The following is a 13,326-nucleotide window of genomic DNA, read 5'->3' as shown; positions in this document are numbered from 1 at the left end:
ATAGTACAAAAGAGAGAAAAAAGAATATCTCTCTACAAAATAGCTTTACAGTAAAACATGAAGGTTAAATAATTCCCCCAGTAAAAGGTACTTCAAACATCCTATACGTTGCTGTCTAGTTTTTAAAAAAACGATCGATCCTTTCAGATAATAAGGATCTGTAAAATAACAAGGACTAGGATATGAAAAAACCGTTGGAATTATGAAGACAGACTCCATAAGTATCGGTGTTTTTTTTCTTCAATATCGAACTTACTATACCAGTCTTGTTTTCGATCCATATAGAACAAAAATACAAGTTTCGTGGAATATGAGCAGATAGGGAGTTTCTTATGGTCCTTCGATCCGGATTAATTTATATAATTTCATAAATCCATGGATATATATATATTAAGAGAGATATCTACCCACCGAAAAAGGGGCGGGTTATTTGAATTAACCCGTTTTTTCCCAAGTTTAAATAAATTAAAATTACCTGTTATGCCCGAGTTTTGCAAATTATATTTTTAGAAAAAAACCAAATAAACTAATTATATTTTTCTGTGAAAATTTGTTTTTTTGTTTCTAAATATATATATTTTTTTAATTGATGTTCCATTTTTGGAACACTGGGAACACATGAAACACACATAAAACCAACTTTAATTTTTATGAACAACAGTCAAGTTTAATTTAAAAAATCATAAAATAATTATTGAGTGGACACATGATAGTCTTTAAAACAAGCCTCATGTAAATTGAGGTTACATTTCTCACAGATCTTAGTCGACTTTTTGTGACATACCTATTCTGTTTTGTGGCTGGAATAATCCAATGATTCAAACCATCGTACCTAATTTGATTAGGGTTCCGAGCCTCTAACGGCTTTGATGTTTTAGGGCGTCCTCCAGTTTGAAATAGGCCTTCCATATTTTCTTAAATATACCTGCACCACTTCTCTTCGAAACTTTAAAAAATCCACTTTTTCGCCATTTGGTTGAAGTCTGTTATACTGCCAGGCGTTATGCATGCACGAGTCCAAGCAAAATGCGAAAAGACTCCACCCCCATTTCTTGGAACGAACCCCAATTCTATAGTTGCGTATATTTTGATCCATTCGGTCCACTCCGCCCATATATTTATTGTATTGCCCGACTACAAAAGGCTGAGGAATCAGGCTTTTTTTTTCATTGGAAATCCACCGACTAACTTGACCAACAGGATTCACCGGATCGCAACTACTTACAATTAGAACAGGACGGTTATCATTCCATAAGGTAACTGTAATTGGAGAATTAGCGTCTGTAGAATAATCAAAGCTGCCTCTTGTACCATTTTTTTCTTGCATTTTATTGCGCAAAGGACAATTCTCTAATCTATTCCCGTTGATTGTACCTGTATATCCTACTCCGATCATCTGGAGCGAATTGACTTATTTTAGGGAGGAAAAATATCTGTCGCCATAAATTTTAAATGGGACATTTTTTGGGAGATTCTCCAAAAGGGTCATCACTACAAATCCTCCCAATCCTAGGTCCATGTAGCGCCTATTTGCTTGTTTACCTTGATAGGGATTAAATTGTATTAGGTACCCAGATTTTTCACACAAGGACCATATTTTATAGCCGTACCTAATAGGTTTACCTTTTATGTACTGCTTCGCTCCATGCCTTCCGAAATATGGTACAATACTTTCATCAATAGACAGTTTTTCGTTAAGCGGAGCATTAGACAAAAATCGGTTATTCAACATGTTGAAAAGTGTTGTTCTAAATCATTATTATCAGCACAATGCGCAAATTTTTAACAATTCAAACCGATTTCTTCGCATTGCGTTTGCTACTAATGGATTGTATGTATCAGTATCCACCTCCCAAAGCATACGCCATCTTGGAACTTGTAAATGCCCGGATAAATATAAAATACCAATAAAGCATTTTAGTTCTCCTGCATCAGTACTAAAATTATGGTTGCCTTTTTGTCTGGCATACAAATTAAACATTTCTACTAAATAATTACATATTTCCATATCAAAAAATGGTTCAAAGCACGCAACAGCATCTGGAAATATGTCGACGTTTGCGCCAGGCTCTTTCGGAGAAACAAATTGTGGGACCGAGTTATTATATTCCACTTTTTTCCAGCTTCTTTCTAAATTTGTTCTGTTTATATTAGCTTGGGTTATCAAGCGAGCTAAAGGTATATTGTCGCTATCGTCGCTTGCATTACCATCAGAGAATTCAGGAGAGTTATTTACGATAGAATGGCCTGAGGCCTGAGGTTGCGAATCGATTGCGAAGATTTCCTCAATATTTTTATCCTGATCATTATCTCCAATATAAACTACTTCATCAATGTTCTTTATTTTAGCACAAGCTTCTGACTGCATTTGACGACCACTAAGGTGATTTACATTAGCTGAAGGAACTTCATCATCATCAGAATCCTCTTCAGAATCCCTTCCATCGTTTGGTGGATAAAAACATCTGCAGCACAAAACTGCTCATCTTCAACTAAATCAATTAGTTCTTGGGTCGTGTAATAAAATAAAAAAAAACCTACAATAAAAAAAAAATATGTCCCCGTTCGTTCCCAGTGTTCCAATATAGGAACAACCTAAAATGATCAAATCACTTAGTAACTTCAATAATATTCGTATTGGGTATATAAAATATCTTGAATTACATCACTTACAATAAATTGTTTGCGGTAGAACAATTTAATTATCAAAACTATAAAAATTATACTTACTAAATGCGGAAAATTTGCAAAAACACACATCAAACCTTCTCTTATGCTAGCCAGAAATACACTAACACGACGTACGACGTACGACCGCGCGACGGAAAGATAGTTAAGAGCACGCTTCTCAGAGAAAAGAGGGGGACAACGTGGTCGTTCCGCTTTTGGAACACCGGAACAATAATGACATTTCCAATATCGGAACTCTGGGAAAAAAAGGGTTAAGTGTGTCGGGTCGCGCGTGTACGAGTTTCTCTTAAAAATTCTCTTTTTTGCAATCTTAATTTTTTTAATTCTTAGTCTGAATGGTGACTTTTTTACTAAAATAAAGGATACTTTCCAGTACAGTCCTGTATAGTTCAGAGGTGCTATATTATTGAACTGCATAATGCTAATGAACTTAAATGAACAGCTTAAATTAAAAGTTTCTAGCCTGAAGTCCTTATAAGACGGGTAACTGCAGAATTTGAGGAGGATATAATAGCAGAAAAAAAGTTGATTGCTTCTTTAGAGGAAAAAACAGAAGAAGTAACTGAAGTTAAACAGAAGTTAATTGATTTAGAGAGCCTAAGAGCAACACTGAAATAAAACCTTTTCAACCAATCACAGGATATCAACAATCTGCACCAAAAGATATGTGATTTAACTGCTACAAATAAGTCTATGATTTTCACAATTTTTATATTGGAATATATACTGTTCTTAAAGAAGAGATTTCCAATTTTTTTTTGTGTTTTGCTGAGTTCTAACAACAAGGCTACACGACTATCTGATGGGAAAACTAAATCTTCAATGGAATGTCAAAGAGACAGCCTCTCTGGTAGCAGCTCGACCGAAACAACTCCAGATGAACCTGTACTACTGAAAGCCAAAAATTATCTGTTTCTTCGTCTTTATCCAGGAAATCACGAGTACTTATTTATGGAGATTGTAGTGCCAGAAATTTGTGTTCCATCTTTAAAAGATCGTCAGGTGAATGCTATGAAATCATGGGGCAAGTAATGAATGGCGCTCCTGTTCACAAGTTTTGTAAAGACATCTTTAGTTATATTACAGATTTTAATAATAATGATAATGCAGTTTTATGTTTTAATTTAAGTGTTACTCGTTTGTCATGCTCTGGTTTAAGAAATCTTTTATCTCTGGGCTTATTTTTTATGCCTTTGGGCCTAGGGTACAATTTTGTTAGTATTATTTTAACCTTTTGAAAGGTGTAAACTCCTTTGTGCATAATTGTAATGCATCTGTTAGAGTAATCACTAACAATTACGTGGGATTATCACATCGACTATCATCTAAATCAATATGTGAACTCTTGGCATTGTGGAAAACTACACCCTTCCAAGCCTCAAAAATTGTTTTACAAACTTTATCTTTCTTTAGTGGCTGAGAGGATTTTTTTATGCCAGGGTCAATTGAAAGATGGTTTACTTTAGCCCTTTTAAACATACAATCAGTCAGAGATAAGGTGGATGAGTTGAGTTTGTTTTTGGTTGAAGAGGAGAATCCTGATATTGTTATTTTAACCGAGCATTGACTCAAACCAAATGAACCTTTTTTGATGGAGGGCTACATTTTGGTGTCCATCTTTTCTCGCAGTCAGCGAGTACGTCAACCTTGATCTTTGCTTCCCAAATACATGATGTGTTCCTTGGTAGTTAACGAGAATTTTTATACCTGGTTCAAGTACTCCAAAAGTAAATTTTAATAACAAAAGTTCAAACAATTTTTTTAGTAAGATGTTAAGCAGAATATAATTAGAATGAATGAATGCAGAATGTAATGCAGAATGTGTAAGAAAATATACAGTGCATCCCAAAAGTTATGTCTAAATTCATTTAAATTTCAGGATTTTTTTTCGAACACACCCCTGAATTTTAAATGAATTTAGACATACCTTTTGGGATGCACTGTATAAAGTATAATCATGGTGGAACACTGACAAGGTGCAGAAATTATATATTATATTATATTATAATGACTTCCGTTTTGTTAATGTTGGTAAGTTTAATTCTTATTTGGATGAAAAGGTTTGTGAATTTTCCATTGTATACTGGAAGAAAATTAACTTGTACATCCTAAGTTTCTACAGGTCTCCTTCTGCAAATGTTAAAGTATTTATTGACAAGTTAGAATTTATTTTGAATGAAATGTCAATCAACGCCTCAACAGTTCTTACTGCGGACCTAAATGTGAAGTTTCTGAACTCTGGTTTTTCTGAGACTAGCTTGGCTTTGAGTGGGATGTTTAAATCTTCTAATCTTACTATGCACGTGGATCGGCCCACTTGTGTAACAGCTCGGTCAGAAACACTTTTAGATTATGTTTGATCAACTTATGATAACAAAAATGTTATTTGTAATGTGGTAAATCCTAGGCTGTCCGACCTTTTGTTGGTCCTTTTTTCAAAACACCGATCATTCTGTGGTCACAGATAGAGTAGGAATATTGTACACTAGAAAAAACTTTCATACATTTAAAGAACTTTGTAATGCAGCAGACTGGGAAAGTTTAATGTTGGAGAATAGTAATGAACCCCTTTTAAAATTTCACACTAAGTTGGTACAGGTTTTCGATTTTGCTTTTTCCTTAGTTAAAATTTAAAAAAAAATGAAAATCACGGTTTACTAAATGACTGCTAACTTCGGATAAAAATCTCAGATCGTTGCATTACATTAGATAATTTGCAATTGGTAATGCACATTTTGGGTCTTAAGTTAATAAATACCGCGGGATTTACCGAAACTCTATTAAGCTGGCCAAAAAACGTATATTACTCTAAAAGAATTGAACAATCATTCAACAAATCTAGAGGGATTTGGAAAATTGTTAACAACATGAGGGGTGTTGTGAAAAAAGTAATCCTGTTTCTGAAGCTTTAACAGCTGAGTCCCTTAACACTTATTATCAGGGTATTTTCTTGCATTCCCCAGTGTAATGTCGATCCAGTCTCTTATCTTACTAGCACTCAAGTTCCTGAAATATTTTTCCTTGGATCTACAAATTCAAGAAATGAGATTGAAGCTGTCCTGCGTGACATAAAGAGTAAGAATTCTGGTGGGTGGGATGGAGTTTCGGTAAGAGTACTTGCTGCATTTCCACAAACCTCACTTTCTGAAGTAATCAATATTTCTTTTTCATCTGGATCTTTTCCTTATTCTCTTAAAGAGTCTTTGGTGACTCCATTGTGCAAGGGAGATGACTGCAACAGTCTATCAAATTTTAGGCCAATAGCTCTGCTTCCCACAGCCTGCCAATGCTGATTGAGAGACTAGTTAAAACTCGTGTGATGGACCTTCTTAAAAGGCTTTAACGTCTTAGTGCCTATCAGTTTGGTTTTGTGGAGAGAGTCGGCACGGGCGATGCTATTTTCAACCTTTTGGAGAGCCTCTACTTAAGGTTGAATTCTGGTGAATGTGCGGCAGCGGTTTTCTGTGACTTATCCAAGGCTTTTGATTGTGTGAGTCACAGAATTCTGCTGCGGAAATTTATGGTTTCAGGGAAATTGCTCTTAACTGGTTTTGGACCTATCTTTCGGGTAGAACTTAAAGAGTGCTCTTTGGTGACACTAAGTCTGGTATGCTACTCGTTTTTAAAAAAATGAGAGTTGCAAAGGCATATGCCTTTAAAACTTTATATTTTCTGTTAATAATTCATTATAGTGTTAGCTCATTACTACTAACTGAACACTTTGTTTTCTTTCTTTCATTTTCATACTATAATCTTAATTAGTGTTTCAAAATTGGGAACGTCACTACCTCTGATAACCAGTGAATCTGCAAGTTATGTTATATTATCTATACTATCTGGTGCGCCTTTACTATGCTCAGACTCGTAACATAACCTTGGTGCACTAAGTCTTAGATTCCTGGCCTTGATAATAAAAAACTACTGTATACCAGAACTTGTATGATGAACCATTGCTGATTTAGGTCCTACATATTCGTTGCAATGTCAAAATGTTGGCAATCTTTACATATGTGCAAACCTTTTTGATTGAAGTACATATTCGGGTGTAGCTTCATTAGAAAAGTGGACTGTATGTTTTAAGGATGCGTTGGAGTCGGGAGAAAAGACACTACATAGTTCAGGAAACTCTATTATACACGAGTTACACCTATTTTATGTACAATGTACTACAGCATTTTTTCTATAAAATTAAAATTTGACGAAACATGTATTACATGCCTCACTGACTGTCAAAGAAGTACTAACGCCCACAAAACACAAATATAGAGAAATGCGTGTTGCCTAATAAACAGACAGAAATTCCGTTGACAGTTATATTGACGTTGTTGACAAAGACGGGGGCAACTATCTTGGGTGGTGTGGAGGGAAATTTAAACCTGATCTATTGCTCGATATTTATATTTGAAGTAATTTGCAGAATTACAGAAGTTGATGCATTAACTGACGATTGATGAGAGATATATTTAAATATAATTTTATTTTATTTTAAAATTAATAATATACTTATCAGTTTAAAAATACACACCCACATTTTATTAAAGTTGTTCATTTTGAATTTGAAAGAAACAAATGTTAATATTGCATATCTCAGACATGCCTCATCACTTTCTTCAAGAATTAACCTATTAACTAAAATATTATTTGATTTAAATTTTATAGTTATTAAGAAATTGCTTATTTAGGACATTCAAATCTGGATTTTGAAGATATTTAGATATAGACACTTACCAATAATTATAAATTAGCACTATAGGTATGGAGTTAATTTTATATAAAAAAAAACAAGATTAATTTGTCTTTTGGATATTTTATTTTTAGTTGAATTGAAACAAATTGAATAAAGAGCTTTAAAATGCATAAAAATAGTAACAATACATTCTAAATTAAACACTGTAAACTGTGAGCCTGGTATTATTGAGACCTTTTATGTATGAATATAGAATTGTTGCAGGTATAAAGCATATTTTTCTTTTATTAACTTTTATAAATTTAATTACTTCTGAACTTTCTGAAAAAATTACGTGCTTTTTTTTGTTTCCATAAGTGTTAAAAACAATATGAAACAAACACACCTAAATAAAAAAATTAAACATATAGATTTTTCAACCATCTATATAATCATAACAAAATAATATATATCTACATATTATGGAAAGCAAAATTAATATTTGTATAACAAGAAACAAAATTGTTCCTATTTCTTAAATTAAATCTATCTTCTTATGTTTAATAAATTAATTAATAATGACTAGATATAACCCAAATAGGTACATTTGTACAAATTAATATGCATGTTATTGTTTTGTTTCTTTTTTTTTGTAAGCACCTAAAACTAATAACGTAATAACAAATAATGTAAGTGAAACAAACTATAAATTCCAATAAAAAACTTTACTTAATACCTGACATTATATAACAATGCACAATGATTTAAATACCATAATATGTTTTTTTTAAACAGAAATCAATCAAAGCAAAATAATCATTCTAACAAAAAAAATAAATAAAATAATTAATTCTAAATGCAACTTTAAACATGATGGTCTTAGTAAAGTTGTGTAAGTTGTCAGTAAGGTTTTCTCCGGTAAGTATGGAACATGAAACATAATGAAACAGATCAAGCTGGTTTTATTCTTAAGAAGAAAAGAGTTTTGTCACTAGGGCCTGTGTTACTTTTCAAACTGGAGAAATCAGAGTTGAAGTATATTGGCATACTATCCAGATTCACAGTGTCCAGGTTTGAAAAGTGAGATGTTTAGTGAATTAGAAATTGTAAGATTTGCAACCATAATTTTTGAAGATTTTTGTCCTTGAAATGAATGAAGAGCTTCTTTATTAACTGAATAAAGATGTCTTGGAGCACACTTTGGGACTGGGTTGCAAACAGGACCTTTTTTGCATGATGAGTTTTTGAGTAATTATGCTTACTTTGCATTTCAATTTTATGTGATGACCATGATATAGCGTTTCATGTAAAGTCCAGTTCAGAGATCTATTAGAATCTTTGATGTGTCGCAGATGCCGCACTAAATAGTCCGTGCACCTATGTCGTATTTATTGTCGCATGATATACATGTTTAAATTGCAAAATTTTATATAATTAATCTATGAAGTCATTTTAAATATACGTAAAACCCCATGTTTTACATTATTTTTTATTTTTCATTCAAAAATGTTCATTTTTAGAAAGAAAATAATATACAAAAATTGACCACGGACTAAAAACCAAGCATCTTACAAAACCTTTGACATTCCCAGCACTCACAGACTTCTCAACTCTTTTTAGCCAGTCTATTAAACAAAGATAAAACACCTGCGTTCTGGCGATTCCTACTTTAGGTTGTGCAAGTGATTGTGTATCTCTATCCCACTGATTTAGAGTATTACGGGGCCGTACCCAGATAAATTTTTGGGCTGTTTTTTTTTACTTTCGTCGTGTTTTTAAAGAAATCTTTAAGGATGACTCTATCACCTTAAAAAGTTGGGAGTGTGTTTTTTTTTGTGTTATTAAACTATTTGTAAGTTTTTTTGTAATTATTTTTTTCAAATTTAATTCGAGGCTGGATTGTCTCACAAAAAATAGTTACATAAATTGCCTAAAATCTAGAGTTAAAAAAAAATAATAAAATATAAAAATAACTCAATCTACTAAATTTAAAAAAAAAACTTTTAGAAAATAACCAAATTTTTATACTACAATATGTTAATTCATTAAATTTAAAATAGACCCATGATGATTTCACTGCCCAAAATTGACAAAAACATGCGTGGAATCCACTCAATCGCCTGTTTATGAATATAAAATATTATGGAAATACTATACACTGCCAAAACAAAATTTTACAATTGACAAATAATGAAAGATATATTTACTTCTAAGTTTTGTCATGTATTGCTTTAAGATTTAAAAAAAATGCCCAAATTATGGGCATAGTATTTGGTTTTTAAATTTAAAAGATAGCTATTTTTATTTCAAGTTAGAATATTCAATAAATTAAATTGTTTATTTTTTTAACTCATCATTCTCACTGTTTATATGACAAATGTAGGGTCAAAAGTTCATTATATCAAAAAATCTTAGTTATTAAAGCTGTGTTATTAAAATTAGCCTAACAAATAACAATTATAACATAAAAACGTACATTTTCTATTTTATTAGTGGTTTCACCTTACTGCCTGAAATTTAACAAAATGTAACAGTAAAATCACAAAGTAAGGAAATCATTTAACCTGCCAACAACTGATAAATAAAATATTAGTAATATTAATCTCGATTATTCCAAAGGATTTGATGGTAAGCATTGTTCATTGTAAAATTAGTACTATGTTTTTAATAATGTTGTGTTTGTCATTTAATAATATTTTTTCTGACGCTAAACGTATTGATTCGGATGTGCCACAAGGGTCTATCCTAGATCCTTTACTTCTCCTAATATACACTGTTGATTTACCAAATGTTAGGAATTCTGAATATGCTGATGACACCTAAGCTATAACCATAACTACACTTAATAAGTCAATACTCAAAAGAACATAATTTAATTATCAATTTTTACCCTGAATTTGTTTTGGTATTATACCTAAAGAGAATACTAATAGACTCAATACCCAAAAAAGGAAATTTATACAATTTGAAGACAAACCAAAACATTTTACCCTTTTGTGTCAGAAAGTAAATGTTTAATGCCTTAATCCAGAGAATAAATGGGCCTAAGCACTTTGTACCACCTATTCTCGCATCGCTTATTATAAACACCCCACTGATGGCGCTAAATACTAAACTTATTAAATGAAATTTTTTGGTTAAAATGATTTTATGTACTTATTCTTATCTTTTAATTAAATATTATCTATTAACTATCCTGAACTTCTAACTTTATAAAACTAAACCCAAAAATCCCGAATAATAAAATTTTAAATACAAATAAATTTTAAGGCCGGATCTGTGCAACTTTTCACGCTTCAGTGACTGCGACTGAGGTCAGACGTCTAACAAAATAGTACGTGGGTATCTGTAGTCAAATCTTACGAATCAAATGTATAAATTAAAAAAAAAAAATTTTAAATTTATACATTTATTTGCTGGAACGATTAAATATCGCTTAGAATATTACTTAATGACTCTTTTCACATAAAATTTTGCGATTTAAACATGCATGTCATGTGATAATACAAGCAACACCGGCACACGGACTATTCGCGGCACATCAAAGATTCTAATAGATCTCTGAACTGGACTTTAAGTATCACAGGATTATTAGGGTTGTACAAATTGGAACGAGAAAAGTGTTTGGAATGATGGATTCGATGGAAATTTAAAATATCTATAATTTCTGTAACTGACTGGGTAATTACTTATGTGCATAAAGGATATTTGCACAAATATCTTAACCTAGATGAAGATTTCATCGGTGGAATATGGAGGTCTAAGAATTAGAATTGAGAGCTGTCACATAGATATGTCCAAACTATTGGGATAGGATTGAATCTACAATTATACCTTGGAAAATGATAATACATCCAACATGCACCTCAACATTATTACAAAACACCTAGTTATGTTGAAAAATTTACCTGTTCCACAGAATAGCTCTGAAAAGGAACATAAAAAAGATAGCCGGGTCGTCAAATATGGCAGTTAAAATGTCATTAACGTCATATTTGACTTCAAAAATTAGACAATAAGAATCTGTCGATCATCCTGGGTAGACCATTCCGCACCGCCATTTAAAACCTTCAGACACATGCTAACGCCACTAACCATAGATTAATACTACTTTGATAGGAAACTCCCATAATAGTCCAGAACGATTAGACTTTCTCTGCTGAAAAAATCCCATCTTGCTGATTTTTTACCAGAGCTTCTTTTTGAAATTACAAATCAGCCCTCAAAAGTCCCCATGAATCCAAGTGGAGCTTTTTTTTTATAGGGGTCAGAGGTCACAAAAAACACTTTTTTAGAAATAACATCGAAAACTATCCTACGATAAAATGAGATATAACCTTTTTTGTTCAGTATGAAATTCTCCACAAAAAAGGTCTTATGCATTTTTTTCGTAGAGGTCATTTTTTTATATAAATTTTAGTTTCAATGTTGGACATTGAAAAAAATTGTAAAATATTGTACTTTTTTCCACGTCGCCATAGATGTACCAGACGCGTTTTTTTTTCATGTGGTCTCCCCAATAGGCCTAATCCACGAAGCTACAATGAAAATATGAAGTAAATAAGATTTTTTATTTAGTCATCAGTGTGACATGATGCGGCATCTTCCCCAACTTCAAGTGTTGAGCACAAAAAATTCATTGGATCTAAATTTTCATCAAATTCAATGTTTTTGGACTCTTCATTGTCCGATTTTATGTTTAAACAGGATTGTCCATGGCAGTAGCCGCAAATCGGAGAGCAGTGTAGTCCAAGTTTCCTACATCCGCAATTAGCTCCACAACCTTTCGTACAATTACAAAAGATTGTGTTTAATAAAACATCAGGAGCAGGTGGCAATAATGTTTGTATTGGCTGTAAATAATTATCAACCATGGTCCATCCCCGATCCAATGAATTCAAATTCTTACCAAGCCATTTCTGGACTTAATAATAAACACGACATAAATGTGATTGAGCTGCACTCGATGTCGGTGGTAGCATTGAAAGTTTAACAGCTTTATCGTATCTTGTCGATTTCGCGAAGCAATTATATCGATGATGGTCAAGAGGTTCTTCGCGCGGTGGAGCACCATATATCGCTAATAACGGTTTGATACCGCTTGTGAAAATATTATCTGGGGAGCATTGCTCCTCATTAAATATTTTAGCTGCATCTCTGATGTCACTTCTCTTTTCAAAAATTTTAATGGCTTTTGCCTTGCCTTTATTGAAAAGAGCAGATGTCGTGTCACATCCAGTCAAAGCGTGCAAAAATAAAATGAGTGGTTTATTAGCAATATGAGTATCAAAACTTTTCGAAGAATATATAACTGTATCAATGTGTGATTTTCCAGGTTTCATAAAGTAAATATCTTTATTCTCAGGCACGAGAGCTGTCAATGAAACCAATAAATCTACATCATTTCCAACAATTATACTCCGATTTTCATTCGTCAACTCAATTACAGTATTGATAATGAGAAGATCAGCATTATCCTCTGCTTGCACGACATTTATATGATTTAGTTTCAATTTTCCTGATAACATTGTAATAAATCGCTGTTTATTATTGACATTGGAGAGAAATTTCTCTTGAGTTGTTGTCAGAGTCATTGACGGATCAAACATGATTTCAGTGCATGTACCGGTTTTTGCTAATCGTCGTTGCTGTTCCATTGCTTTTTGTGTTGTTACATTGATTGGTATAGCCTCGAAACAACGGTAACGTTCAAACCAAAATGGTTTCGTAAATAATGAACATAACAATCAAAAATAGCATCATATGTAACATCTCGATTCCACACGACTCGATGCAAAAGAAATCCGCCATCAATAATATATGTGTCTTGAAGAGGAGTTAATTCTAGGGACACTGGTTGAAAAGAATCATATAAGGATGATTTCTTGGTCTTGCGCAATCCCATTTCATCAAAAAGAGCCAATGGATATGGCGCTAACTCATTTTGGAGAAATTCTTGTAGTTGATCT

The sequence above is a fragment of the Anthonomus grandis genome, chromosome 10, assembly GCF_022605725.1.
Source record: "Anthonomus grandis grandis chromosome 10, icAntGran1.3, whole genome shotgun sequence".
NCBI lineage: Eukaryota > Metazoa > Arthropoda > Insecta > Coleoptera > Curculionidae > Anthonomus > Anthonomus grandis.
Note: the sequence above shows the minus strand (reverse complement) of the source record.